The 15,756-nt window shown below is 39.6% G+C and overlaps 1 pseudogene; it reads right to left on the reverse strand.

The window, feature by feature from the left end:
- LOC102171443 lies at nucleotides 5,459-14,568 on the reverse strand (annotated as a pseudogene).

Raw genomic sequence — 15,756 nt, forward strand, 5'->3', positions numbered from 1 at the left:
ACTTCTAGGAATTTTCCTTTAAAATTGCATGCAGTATGCATATTGACAAGACAATATAAGGTGGGCACTTCAGTATTGTTTGTAATAGCAAAAAAAAAAAAAAAATGGTAGATAACCTAAATGAGAAGAAGTGGCAAGAATACAAAAAAGATCTTCATGACCCAGATAATCACAATGGTGTGATCACTCACCTAGAGCTAGACATCCTGGAATGTGACGTCAAGTGAGCCTTAGGAAGCATCACTATGAACAAAGCTAGTGGAGGTGATGGAATTCCAGTTGAGCTATTTCAAATCCTAAAAGATGATGCTGTGAAACTGTCACACTCAATATGCCAGTAAATGTGGAAAACTCAGCAGTGGCCACAGGACTGGAAAAAGTCAGTTTTCATTCCAATCCCAAAGAGAGGCAAGGCCAAAGAATGCTCAAACTACCACACAATTGCACTCATTCCACACGCTAGTAAAGTAATGCTCAAATTCTCCAAGCCAGGCTTTAATAATACATGAACCTTGAACTACCAGATGTTCAAGCTGGTTTTAGAAATGTCAGAGGAACCAGAGATCAAATTGCCAACATCTACTGGATCATCAAAAAAGCAAGAGAGTTCCAGAAAAACATCTACTTCTGCTTTATTCACTATGCCAAAGACTGACTGTGTGGATCACAATAAACTGTGGAAAATGCTGAAAGAGATGGGAATACCAGACCACCTGACCTGCCTCTTGAGAAATCTGTATGCAGGTCAGGAAGCAACAGTTAGAACTGGACATGGAACAACAGACTGGTTCCAAATAGGAAAAGGAATATGTCAAGGCTGTATATTGTCACCCTGCTTACTGAACTTCTATGCAGAGTACCTCATGAGAAATGCTGGGCTGGATAAAGCACAAGCTGGAATCAAGATTGCCAGGAGAAATATCAATAACCTCAGATATGCAGATGACACCACCCTTATGGCAGAAAGTGAAGAAGAACTAAAGAGCCTCTTGATGTTGAGTGAAAGAGGAGACTGAAAAAGTTGACTTAAAGCTCAACATTCAGAAAACTAAGATCAAGGCATCCAGTCCCATCATTTCATGAGAAATAGATGGGGAAACAGTGGAAACAGTGGCAAACTTTATTTTGGGGGGCTCCACAATCACTGCAGATGGTGACTGCAGCCATGAAATTAAAAGCCGCTTACTCTTTGAAAGAAAAGTTATGACCAACCTCGACAGCATATTCAAAAGCAGAGACATTATTTTGCCAACAAAGGTCCGTCTAGTCAAGGCTATGGTTTTTCCAGTGGTCATGTATGGATGTGAGAGTTGAACTACAAAAAAGCTGAGCACCGAAGAATTGATGCTTTTGAACTGTGGTGTTGGAGAAGACTCTTGAGAGTCCCTTGGACTGCAAGGAGACGCAACCAGTCCATCCTGAAGGAAATCAGTCCTGAATATTCATTGGAAGGACTGATGTTGAAGCTGAAACTCCAATATTTTGGCCACTGTTATGGTATTCTTGACAGACGGGGACCTGGGGACAGGAGTCAATGAGAAGAAGGTGAAGAAAAGAAGGATGTGAGGGACCCAAGTCTCTAGTGGAACAAGGGTACTTTATTCATGGCAGTGTGTGCTTATATATTGTTATACAAGGAAGCTTTAGGCAGAAAAATAAAGCTGAGTAAAAAACACCGAAACCAGACGCATAACAACAGTAACTAAGGGATAACAATAGTCATAGGGCCATAACAACAGTAACTAGGGGAATAATAATCGTCACAGAGCCAAAAGACAATCCATGTATTGCAAATAAGGTAGTATGACTAAGTAGTTTTACAGAAAAGAAAACGGTTACTAAAAGGAATCCATGTATACATCCTGCCTCATGACCTCAGTCCTGAGAACTGCGGGCAGCTCTGCTCATTCCTGTTTTCCAGGAACTGATAAGGAACAGAGGGCCCTTAAGAAACAGAAAACAAAGGGGAACTGTAAAGATGGCGGAGGAATAGGACAGGAAGACCACTTTCTCCCTCACAAATTCCTCAAAAGAACATTTCAACGCTGAGCAAACTCCACAAAACAACTTCTGTAGGCTGGCAGAGGACATCAGGCAACCAGAAAAGCAGACCATTCTCTTCAAAAACAGGTAGGAAAAAATATAAAAGATGAAAAAGGAGACAAAGGAGGTGGGGAGGGAGCTCCGCCCCGGGAAGGGAAGCCCATCCCGGGAAGGGAATTTGAAGAAGAGAGGTTTCCAAACACCAGGAAACACTCTCCCTGCCGAGTCTGTGGCGAGCCTTGGAAACACAGAGGGCAACATAACAGGAAGGGAAAAATAAATAAATAATTAAAACCAACAGATTACAAGCCCAACAGTAATTCCCCCAGCGGAAAAGCAGCACAGACGCCTGCATCCGCCACAAGCTAGTGGGGGCAGGGCAGGGAAGCACAGGAGGCGCGGGCTGCAGTGCTTTGTAAGAATCAGGCAGGAATGCCCCACGCGCAACCAGAACGAGCTAACTTGGGCTAGCAAACCAGACTGTGGGATAGCTACCGCACGAAAAGCTCGAACATAAGACACCGCTAGGACCGAGCACAGAACAAAGGACGGAACGGAAAAAGCCGGCTGCAGACCATCCCCCGCCAGGGACAGGCAGCCAGAGCCGTAAGGACTGGAAAGGGGCAATTGCAGACCCAGAGAGACTTTACTTACCTAACTGCAAGCAGGCTCCTTTGCTAAGACTTCTGGGGGTGCTGGACAGTCAACATCTGCCTCACGGGGGGCGCCAGCGGTCCACCCAGAAAGCTGAGCAGCAGCGGCAGAAAAGGTGACACGTCGCAGCGATCGCGCTCGCCAAACTCCTGAGCTACTCGGACCTGGGAAGGGCACAAAGCGCAGTCCCAGCCGAATCTGTGCCTCTGAGGGCTGCCTGAGCGCCTAACCTGAGCGGCTTGGACCGGGGAAGTGCACGTAGCCTAGGGCAGGCCCCAGATGGTTCCCGGCTGAGCATCGTAGAGCCGGAGCGGTTTGTGCGCCACGAGAAGGGACAGGTCAAGCGGGGCTGAGACACTGTGTGCACACGACAGTGCTATTTGTTTGCAGCATCCCCCCTCCCCACAGCGCGACTGAACTAGTGAGCCTAAAAAACCAGCAAACAGAAGAAGTTAAACAGAGGGAACCACCTTGGAAGTGATCCCACACGGCCCACAACATCAGAGAAGGGCCAGATATATTTTTACTATTTTTAAAATCATTCCTTTTTTTTTCTTCTTTTTTTTTCCTAACTTTTTTTAATGTTAAGTCTTCTATTTCTCCTCTAATTTTTATTTCTATAACCTACTATTACTATTTTTTTAAAAAAATACTTTTTTTTTCTTTTTTTTTTTAAGGCAAACACCATATATAGTCTTTGGATGGTTGCTGGTGGTTTGTTTTTTTTTTTAATAATTCTTGTTTTTTTTCTCTCTCTCTCTTTTTTTTTCTTTCTTCCTTTTTCCTTCTGCTTCTTTTCTTTAATATTGTATTTTTGAAAATCCAACCTCTACTCTAGATTTTTAAGCTTTGCTCTTAGGTTTCTGGTGTTAATTTTGTACATTTAAAAACCCAAACTTCACTACCCAAGTTTACCTGAGAGCGAGATTACTGGCTTGACCACTCTCTCCTCCTTTGGACTCTCCTTTTTCTCCACCAGGTGGCCTCTGTCTCTTTTCTCCCCCATCTCTTCTCTCTCCAACTCTGTGAATCTTTGTGTGTTCCAGACGGTGGAGAACACCTAAGGAACTGGTTACTGGCAGGATTTGTCTCTCTCCTTCTCATTCCTCTCTCTTATCCTCCTGGCCACCTCTGTCTACTTCCTCCCTCTCCTCTTCCCTGTATAACTCCGTAAATACCTCTGAGCGGTCCAGACTATAGAGCGCACATAAGGAAGTGACTACTGGCTAGCTTGCTCTCTCCTCTTTTGATCTCACCGCATCTCATTCCAATTACCTCTAACTACCCCCTCCATCTTCTCTTCTCCTTGTAACTCAGTGAACCTCTCTGAGTGTCCCTCAATGTGGAGAAACTTTTCATCTTTAACCTAAATGTTTTATCATCGGTGCTGTATAGATGGAGAAGTCTAGAGGCTACTGTAAAAATAAAACTGAAAACCAGAAGCAGGAGGCTTAAATCCAAAGCCTGAAAACATTAGAGAACTCATGAATTCAGGGAACATTAAGCAATAGGAGCTCATCAAATGCCTTCATACCTACACTGAAACCAAGCTCCACCCAAGGGCCAACAAGTTCCAAAACAAGACATACCACTCAAATTCTCCAGCAACACAGGAACACTCCCCTGAGCTTCAATATACAGGCAGCTCAAAATTATTCCAAAACATTTGATGTCTCATAACCCATTACTGGTCACTCCACTGCACTCCAGAGAGAAGAAACCCAGCTCCACCCACCAGAACTCCAACACAAGCCTCCCTGACCAGGAAACCTTGACAAGCCACTGATACAACCCCACCCACAGTGAGGAAGCTCCATAATAAAGAGAACTCCACAAATTACCAGAATATAAAAAGGCCACCCCAAACGCAGCAATATAACCAAGATGAAGAGACAGAGGAATACTCAGCAGGTAAAGGAACAGGAGAGTCGCCCACCAAACCAAACAAAAGAGGAAGAAGTAGGGAATCTACCTGAGAAGGAATTCCGAATGTTAATAGTGAAAATGATCCAAAATCTTGAAATCAAAATGGAATCACAGATAAATAGGCTAGAGACAAGGATTGAGAAGATGCAAGAAAGGTTTAACAAGGACCTAGAAGAAATAAAAAAGAGTCAAAATATAATGAATAACGCAATAAATGAGATCAGAAACACTCTGGAGGCAACAAATAGTAGAATAACGGAGGCAGAAGATAGGATTAGTGAAATAGAAGATAGAATGGTAGAAATAAATGAATCAGAGAGGAAACAAGAAAAACGAATTAAAAGAAATGAGGACAATCTCAGAGACCTCCAGGACAATATGAAACACTCCAACATTCGAATTATAGGAGTCCCAGAAGAAGAAGACAGAAAGAAAGATCATGAGAAAATCCTTGAGGAGATAATAGTTGAAAACTTCCCTAAAATGGGGAAGGAAATAATCACCCAAGTCCAAGAAACACAGAGAGTTCCAAATAGGATAAACCCAAGGCGATACACCCCAAGACACATATTAATCAAATTAACAAATACCAAACACAAAGAACAAATATTAAAAGCAGCAAGGGAAAAAAAAAACAAATAACACACAAGGGGATTCCCATAAGGATAACAGCCGATCTTTCAATAGAAACTCTTCAGGCCAGGAGGGAATGGCAAGACATACTTAAAGTGATGAAAGACAATAACCTACAGCCCAGATTACTGTACCCAGCAAGGATCTCATTCAAATACGAAGGAGAAATCAAAAGCTTTACAGACAAGCAAAAGCTGAGAGAATTCAGCACCACCAAACCAGCTCTCCAACAAATTCTAAAGGATGTTCTCTAGACAGGAAACACAAAAAGGGTGTATAAACCCGAACCCAAAACAATAAAGTAAATGGTAACGGGATCATACTTATCAATAATTACCTTAAACATAAATGGGTTGAACGCCCCAACCAAAAGGCAAAGACTGGTCGAATGGATACAAAAACAAGACCCCTCTATATGCTGCTTACAAGAGACCCACCTCAAAACAAGGGACACATACAGACTGAAAGTGAAGGGCTGGAAAAAGATATACCACGCAAATAGAGACCAAAAGAAAGCAGGAGTGGCAATACTCATATCCGATAAAATAGACTTTAAAACCAAGGCTGTGAAAAGAGACAAAGAAGGCCACTACATAATGATCAAAGGATCAATCCAAGAAGAAGATATAACAATTATAAATATATATGCACCCAATATAGGAGCACCGCAATATGTAAGACAAATGCTAACAAGTATGAAAGGGGAAATCAACAATAACACAATAATAGTGGGAGACTTTAATACCCCTCTCACACCTATGGACAGATCAACTAAACAGAAAGTTAACAAAGAAATGCAAACTTTAAATGATACATTAGATCAGTTAGACCTAATTGATATCTATAGGACATTTCACCCCAAAACAATGAATTTCACCTTTTTTTCAAGTGCTCATGGAACCTTCTCCAGGATAGATCACATCCTGGGCCATAAATCTAAACTTGATAAATTCAAAAAAATCGAAATCATTCCAAGCATCTTTTCTGACCATAATGCATTAAGATTAGATCTCAATTACAGGAGAAAAACTATTAAAACTTCCAACATATGGAGGTTGAACAACACACTTCTGAATAACCAACAAATCACAGAAGAAATCAAAAAAGAAATCAAAATATGCATAGAAACTAATGAAAATGAAAACACAACAACCCCAAACCTGTGGGACACTATAAAAGCAGTGCTAAGAGGAAAGTTCATAGCAATACAGGCATACCTCAAGAAACAAGAAAAAAGTCAAATAAATAACCTAACTCTGCAACTAAAGCAACTAGAAAAGGAAAAATTGGAGAACCCCAGAGTTAGTAGAAAGAAAGAAATCTTAAAAATTAGGGCAGAAATAAATGCAAAAGAAACAAAAGAGACCATAGCAAAAATCAACAAAGCCAAAAGCTGGTTCTTTGAAAGGATAAATAAAATTGACAAACCATTAGCCAGACTCATCAAGAAGCAAAGAGAGAAAGATCAAATCAATAAAATTAGAAATGAAAATGGAGAGATCACAACAGACAACACAGAAATACAAAGGATCATAAGAGACTACTATCAGCAGTTGTATGCCAATAAAATGGACAACGTGGAAGAAATGGACAAATTCTTAGAAAAGTACAATTTTCCAAAACTGAACCAGGAAGAAATAGAAAATCTTAACAGACCCATCACAAGCACGGAAATTGAAACTGTAATCAGAAATCTTCCAGCAAACAAAAGCCCAGGTCCAGACGGCTTCACAGCTGAATTCTACCAAAAATTTCGAGAAGAGCTAACACCTATCCTACTCAAACTCTTCCAGAAAATTGCAGAGGAAGGTAAACTTCCAAACTCATTCTATGAGGCCACCATCACCCTAATACCAAAACCTGACAAAGATGTCACAAAAAAAGAAAACTACAGGCCAATATCACTGATGAACATAGATGCAAAAATCCTCAACAAAATTCTAGCAATCAGAATCCAACAACACATTAAAAAGATCATACACCATGACCAAGTGGGCTTTATCCCAGGGATGCAAGGATTCTTCAGTATCCGCAAATCAATCAATGTAATTCACCACATTAACAAATTGAAAAATAAAAACCATATGATTATCTCAATAGATGCAGAGAAGGCCTTTGACAAAATTCAACATCCATTTATGATAAAAACTCTCCAGAAAGCAGGAATAGAAAGAACATACCTCAACATAATCAAAGCTATATATGACAAACCCACAGCAAACATTATCCTCAATGGTGAAAAATTGAAAGCATTTCCCCTAAAGTCAGGAACAGACAAGGGTGCCCACTTTCACCGCTGCTATTCAACATAGTTCTGGAAGTTTTGGCCACAGCAATCAGAGCAGAAAAACAAATAAAAGGAATCCAAATTGGAAAAGAAGTAAAACTTTCACTGTTTGCAGATGACATGATCCTCTACATGGAAAACCCTAAAGACTCCACCAGAAAATTACTAGAGCTAATCAATGAATATAGTAAAGTTGCAGGATATAAAATCAACACAGAAATCCCTTGCATTCCTATGCACGAATAATGAGAAAGTAGAAAAAGAAATTAAGGAAACAATTCCATTCACCATTGCAACGAAAAGAATAAAATACTCAGGAATATATCTACCTAAAGAAACTAAAGACCTATATATAGAAAACTATAAAACACTGATGAAAGAAATCAAAGAGGACACTAATAGATGGAGAAATATACCATGTTCATGGATCGGAAGAATCAATATAGTGAAAATGAGTATACTACCCAAAGCAATTTACAAATTCAATGCAATCCCTATCAAGCTACCAGACATATTTTTCACAGAACTAGAACAAATAATTTCAAGATTTGTATGGAAATACAAAAAACCTCGAATTGCCAAAGCGATCTTGAGAAATAAGAATGGAACTGGAGGAATCAACTTGCCTGACTTCAGGCTCTACTACAAAGCCACAGTCATCAAAACAGTATGGTACTGGCACAAAGACAGACATATAGATCAATGGAACAAAATAGAAAGCCCAGAGATAAATCCACACACATATGGACACCTTATCTTTGACAAAGGAGGCAAGAATATACAATGGAGTAAAGACAATCTCTTTAACAAGTGGTGCTGGGAAAACTGGTCAACCACTTGTAAAAGAATGAAACTAGATCACTTTCTAACACCGCACACAAAAATAAACTCAAAATGGATTAAAGATCTAAATGTAAGACCAGAAACTATAAAACTCCTAGAGGAGAACATAGGCAAAACACTCTCTGACATAAATCACAGCAGGATCCTCTATGATCCACCTCCCAGAATTCTGGAAATAAAAGCAAAAATAAACAAATGGGATCTAATTAAAATTAAAAGCTTCTGCACAACAAAGGAAAATATAAGCAAGCTGAAAAGACAGCCTTCTCAATGGGAGAAAATAATAGCAAATGAAGCAACTGACAAACAACTAATCTCAAAAATATACAAGCAACTTATGCAGCTCAATTCCAGAAAAATAAACGACCCAATCAAAAAATGGGCCAAAGAACTAAATAGACATTTCTCCAAAGAAGACATACGGATGGCTAACAAACACATGAAAAGATGCTCAACTTCACTCATTATCAGAGAAATGCAAATCAAATCCACAATGAGGTACCACTTCACACCAGTCAGAATGGCTGCGATCCAAAAATCTGCAAGCAATAAATGCTGGAGAGGGTGTGGAGAAAAGGGAACCCTCCTACACTGGTGGTGGGAATGCAAACTAGTACAGCCACTACGGAGAACAGTGTGGAGATTCCTTAAAAAATTGCAAATAGAACTACCTTATGACCCAGCAATCCCACTGCTGGGCATACACACCGAGGAAACCAGAATTGAAAGAGACACAGGTACCCCAATGTTCATCGCAGCACTGTTTATAATAGCCAGGACATGGAAACAACCTAGATGTCCATCAGCAGATGAATGGATAAGAAAGCTGTGGTACATATACACAATGGAGTATTACTCAGCCATTAAAAAGAATTCATTTGAATCAGTTCTGATGAGATGGATGAAACTGGAGCCGATTATACAGAGTGAAGTAAGCCAGAAAGAAAAACACCAATACAGTATACTAACACATATATATGGAATTTAGAAAGATGGCAATGACGACCCTGTATGGGAGACAGCAAAAAAGACACAGATGTGTATAACGGACTTTTGGACTCAGAGGGAGAGGGAGAGGGTGGGATGATTTGGGAGAATGGCATTGTAACATGTATACTATCATGTAAGAATCGAATCGCCAGTCTATGTCTGACGCAGGATACAGCATGCTTGGGGCTGGTGCATGGGGATGACCCAGAGAGATGTTATGGGGAGGCAGGTGGGAGGGGGGTTCATGTTTGGGAACGCATGTAAGAATTAAAGATTTTAAAATTAAATGAATTAATTAATTAATTAATTTAAAAAAAAGAAACAGAAAACAACATATAGGATTCCTTAAAATTAAACGTTCCCTGAAAATACCCCCTTTTTATTATTGTTGTGAAAAAGGCCCTGACCAATTGAGTTTGTTTAGTTTGAACAATTTTTGTTGAAAGGCATCAGTATACAACAAACATAATTACCAGGACAATTACCAATGTTACAGCACCAGACCCAATACTATGAGTAATACTTTGGAACCATCCTTGAGGGTCTGGCCCAGATAATTGATCAGCTAGCTGTTCAGCTAAAGTTTCCAAATTATTCAAAGAGGGCAGACTTTTAGAGAAGGTTTTGAAGATTCCTTTTTGTAATAACTACATTTAGGGAAGCATATCGTGTATGTCTTGCAAATGAAATTTGATTTGTTCCCAGTCATAAGCACTATAGTTGAATTGAACAGGGATAATACAAAATTGAGCAGAATTCCAATCATATTTTAGTATTATTTGCTTCTGTAAATCTATTAATTGATCTCCAACCCATTTGATGGCTGTTTTTAGTTTCTGTATTTCATCTTGAACTTCCTCATCTATCTGAGCCTGAGTGGCCCACATAGTATGAACATGTTTGGTCTAATTTTGAATAAAATTATGTGTTTGAACTGAGGTTTGTAAAGCAATGTCTGCGACAGCAGCAGTGGTGCAAATGGCTACTAATCCCAAAATACCAAGAATTAACCATCCAGTGAATCATTTAGATCGCTGGAGTAAGTTAGTGAGCAGCTGGGAGGCAAGTCCTGACATGGGACCCTCTTTCCAGGGATTCATTTTTCAAAGAAACAGAGGAATTAAGACAAGTATATAATTTGTAATCTATACAAGTCACAAAACGTAGAGTCTTATTAAACTGTAAGTTCTCTACAGTTATAACAAAAGGAAGAGGAACATTAGCTTGTATAAAATACGAATGACTATAACGAAAGGAATAGTTACTATGAGTTGAAGAGCAAGCCCAGCAGAACCATACAAGCACAGTCATGCCCGTCAGGGGCCAGCGGTTGAAGCACTCTTGGCCCTTTTGGCTCTCAGTTGCTGTATTGTTTCTGTAGAGTTCCACAAAAGTGTCCCAGCCGCTGTTCTCCTGGATCCAAGGCTCTAGGTGGCCATTTAGGTAAGTGGCCATCCAAGTTGTGAGCTGACTCACCAATACCTGCATTTCCTTGTCTGTGCTTTCCATGCTTAGTGCCCCACCGAAGGAGAAAAAGGCCACAATGTGACCCCAGTTCACCCTGTCCAGGAAGAGCTCACACACTACCTGTTCAAAGCTCTGATATGCTGTTCCTAGGGTGATGTGAAGCTGGGACATTCAGGTCACTGAATGTCTATTGGTACCTCAGTTCAAACTCATTGCCTGCCTCCCTCAGGGCTTGCTTTACTGTTGCCATGGGGATCACTTCCCTGGCATCCAAGCTTCTGCTGTGGCCAGTGGCTCCATTCACTGCAGGGCTACCTGCCAGGTGCCAGGACGGGTTGCCATTGATGGCATTGCTGTATCCTCTCTGGGAAAGCTTGTAAGAGAGAAAGTCAACCCACTAGTTCCCAGTTGCTCTGAGATATTTTTATAATAAGGATGGGTTCCACCAGTCTGTTGTCTAAAATACCTGTAGTGAAAAAGGGGGTTAGGTATATAGGTCCAATAAGTATGATTAATTCAGCTTGAGTGGGGGAAGCAAAAGCAAGCAAAGCAAGCATAGCAACAAAAATATTTTCTGGATTCCAAGGCATTCTCTGTTGAGAAACCAGATTTTTATCTTGATTAGTAAGGGTTTTTGTTTGTCCCTAGGTAAGGAGATCATCGGAGAAGGCAATGGCACCCCACTCCAGTACTCTTGCCTAGAAAATCCCATGGATGGAGGAGCCTGGTGGGCTGCAGTCCACGGGGTCGCTGAGAGTCGGACACGACTGAGCGACTTCACTTTCACTTTTCCCTTTCATGCATTGGAGAAGGATATGGCAGCCCACTCCATTATTCTTGCCTAGAGAATCCCAGGGATAGGGGAGCCTGGTGGGCTGCCATCTATGGGGTCGCACAGAGTCGGACATGACTGAAGTGACTTAGCAGCAGCAGCAGCAGCAAGGAGATCATAAGGTCAATGACGTTGAGGGCGGTGTTTCTTGGAGATTTTTAGAATCACCATGGCATGTATTGGAATTTTTTTCTCTCGGGAATTTTGTTGTTTTATTTTGAATGCTGGAGGATCTTCTGAGGCAGATCTTCCAAAGAGGAAGCCAGTTGATTTTCATTGGATCTACCTGGAGAAACATAAGCATACCCTTTTCCCTGTAAGATTAATTTCCCAGATTTCCATTGTTTAGTTAGCCCATCTTGATACCAAATGGGCAGAGGAAGAGAAGTGTCTTTCAATTCCTAGAAATGTTTTTCTGCTTATTTCAAGATAACTCCTTGTGGTAAGTTTTAAAAATTTAAAACAAATAAAGCTATATTAACAATAGTTATAGGTTTAAAGGATATCTTACATTGGAATCTAGTAAAGTCTGCTCTGGATAGGGAAGATAGAATTGTTCCTGTGTATTCCTCCTTTTTAAATTTTTTTATTTGTAGTTTCAATGTGTGAAATGGGGCAAGTGTGGTCCCTAATAATAGGCTGTAATTCAAGAAAAAGTTGTTGAATAATAGACTGATTAGAATTTATGGTAGAAGTTTCTATATTTTTTAATACAAAAACTGAATATGAGGAGTCAGAAATTATATTAATAGGGTAAGGATGAATAAGAGCATATAATTCATTTTGTTGGGCAGAATGAAATATAATGTTAAAGACTTTATATTCTTAGAGAGACCAAAATGAGGCTTTAGCGTTTTTTGGTCCCCTCTATATAGAAAACATCAGTTTTAGGTATAGGCTGTGATGTAACAATGCGAGAGATAATAAATGTAGTATTTTTGAAGAAACTTCAAAGTTTATTATAAGGATAATGAAATGAAATCTCTCCAAAATAGTCTAAGAAGGCTATTTGAAAATTGGTAGAAGTTTCTAATGCATTTTCAAATTAAGCTTTATTAATAGGTAATATAATTTTGTGAGTATTGGAGCCAATTAAAGTCTTAGTTCTATTTCTCCCATTGATAATTATTAGAGCGATCAAATCAAGATAGGGTGTAAGTGACTTGGTCCCTCTAAAATGGGTATAGATCCATTCTATTGAGTGTTCTTGTTGGGCAAGAAGTCCTATGGGGGAATGGAGAGAAGAGAGTACAAACAACTTTAGAGGTAATTCAAGTCTAATATGAGTAAGAAACTGTTTTTGTAATTTATTTTGTACTAAACAGAGTTCCTCTTGTACCTCTTGTGAAAGTGAATGAGGGATATTTAAATCAGGATCTCCTTTCAAAGTATTAAATAAATTAGTCAGTTGATCACTTGCAATGCCTAAAGAGGGTCTAATCCAGTTTATAGCACCTAAAAGTTTTTGAAAATCATTCAAGGTTGATAATTTATCAACACAAATTTGTGTTAGTTCGGGAGTAATATGTTGTCTGTTAACAATAGATCCTAAGTAATGGTAAGGTGTACAGGTTTGAATTTTTTCAGGGGCAATAATTAACCCAGAGTCTTTTAAACATCGTTGAGCTATGTCAAACATATGTTGAGTTTCTAAAACAGATGGAGCTGAAAACAATATATCATCCATATAATGAATAACAAGAAAGTCAGGAAATTGCTTCCATACAGGTTCAAGGGCTTTGGCTACATAATATTGACACATGGTGGGAGAATTCATTATTCCTTGAGGCAATACAGTTCATTGATATCATTTATGAGGCCCAATATGATTAGGAAAAGGAAGAGAGAAGGCAAATCTTTCTCAGTCTAGAGGGTGTAAAGGTATAGCAAAAAAGCAATCCTGTAAATCTATAATAATATGCCAGTTTTGAGGAACAGTGGTAGGTGATGAAATGCCTGGTTGCAGCGTACCCATAGGTTTCATAGATGCATTAACTTTTTGACGGTCTGTTAAGAGATGCCATTTGTCAGATTTTTTTAATTACAAAAATGGGAAAATTCCAAGGGGAATAAGATTCCTCAATGTGTTTTAATTTCAATTGTGTATTGACAAGTTCCTTAGTAGCCTCTAGTTTCTCTTTTGTAAGGGGCCATTGTTCTCTCCAAATAGGCTTGTCACTTTTCCGAGTTATTTTAATAATTGCACCATTTGTTAAGTGAGCAGTGGCCCCTAGGAAAAACGTGGAATATCATATTTAGATTGACATTCTCTGGCCCAATGTATCCCCTTACGGCAACGAGGGCAAATTCCTGGAGGCTTTTTAATAGTTTTAATTTTTTCTGTGTATTTTTTAGGACAATCTCTTTTTTAAATGGGTCTTATCCCCACATGCAAAACATCCTTCATTTCCCTTTTTAAAGGCAGCAACCATTGTCTCAGCGAACATGTTCATTTTTTGAAGTTCTGATCCTAAATTGCTACAAGCCTCCAAATAATTAACAATAGTCTCAGTCTCATGAATTGGAGTGATAGCTCTTTAACATTTTTGGTTTGCATTTTTATAAGCAAGCAGTTTTTCTAGCTGCATTTTGGCTTCTTCTCCTATAATATTACAGGAAATAGCAACTTCTAATCTAGCTTAAAAAATCAGCATAGGCTTCATTAGGTCCTTGAAATATTTTTGTGTAGTTGTCTTCAGGTTTTGTTGACTTCTAACTTTCCAGGGGGAAATACAGTGTTGGGGTTTATCCACATCCATAGGTTGGGCTCAAAATATGGACCATCTTTGTCAGAGTTGGGTGGTTCAATTATTCGGAGTTTATATTTGGCAAGGTTTTGTTCAGCTAAGGGCAGGTATGACGTGGTGAAGGCTAGAAAGAACCCATTTTCCATGCCCCAGTCTAGTAACCCATAAAGCTTTTGTCGTGAAGGAGAATGAGTAGAAAGCTTTTTCTTACAAACGTGAGTGTGTGTTAAAGGCTTATCATTGTCATTTTAAAAAGTATTGCCAGCTTTAGTGTCAAAAAAAGGCCTCAGAAAAGTCATTGGCAGAGTCATTCTGTCCTTGAGTTAAGAGGACTTTCAGTTTAGAGTCCATTGCAAGAGGAGGAGGAGCACTTGCGGCAGCTGGAGCAGAGCTGGTGGGATAATTCTGAAATATTTTATGTTGTTTTAATTGGGCCTTTTGTAAAGTTTTATCATCTAATTCATATTCATGTAACAAGTGTTCTGCCTGTTGTCTAATATCAGAGGGGCTAGAATTTCCTTGAAAAGGCAAAATCATGGCTTTAATGAGGGCCCATAAGGACCAGAAATCTATTGGAATACTTTTTCCCCTTCTTGCGGCTTGTTTAACATTCTCTCTAACCCAGTTCCAAATCTTTAAATCAAAACTGCTTTCATCAGAGAATCAGGGATTATGTTCAATTACCGTTTGGAGACAAGCCTCTATTTGCTGATGCAAAACTGAAAGTCCTTGAACTTTAAATAAATAATGAAGCAAAGCAGAAAAGTGGTGGGGCTTTCCAGTCGTTTGTCCCATAACCCCGCACTTACCGACCTCAGTAGGTCCATAGTCACTCCATCCGCTTGCCAAGGGCGTACTCCAGGTCCCTGTTCAGGTGCCACTTGTTATGATCTTCTTGACAGACCAGGACCTGGGGACAGGAGTCGATGAAAAGAAAGTGAAGGGAAAAAGGATGCGGGGGACCCAAATCTCTAGTGGAACAAGGGTACTTTATTCATGGCAGTATGTGCTTATATATTGTTATACAAGGAAGCTTTAGGCAGAAAAATAAAGTTGAGTAAAAAACACCGAAACCAGATGCGTAACAACAGTAACTAAGGGAATAACAATAGTCATAGGACCATATCAACAGTAACTAGGGGAATAACAATCGTCACAGGGCCAGAAGACAATCCGTGTATTGCGAATAGGAACATGACTAAGTAGTTTTACAGAAAAGTAAACGGTTACTAAAAGGAATCCATCTATGCATTCTGCCTCATGACCTCAGTCCTGAGAACTGCAGGAAGCTCTGCTCGTTCCTGTTTTCCAGGAACTGATAAGGAACAGAGGGC

The sequence above is a fragment of the Capra hircus genome, chromosome 14, assembly GCF_001704415.2.
Source record: "Capra hircus breed San Clemente chromosome 14, ASM170441v1, whole genome shotgun sequence".
Lineage (NCBI taxonomy): Eukaryota > Metazoa > Chordata > Mammalia > Artiodactyla > Bovidae > Capra > Capra hircus.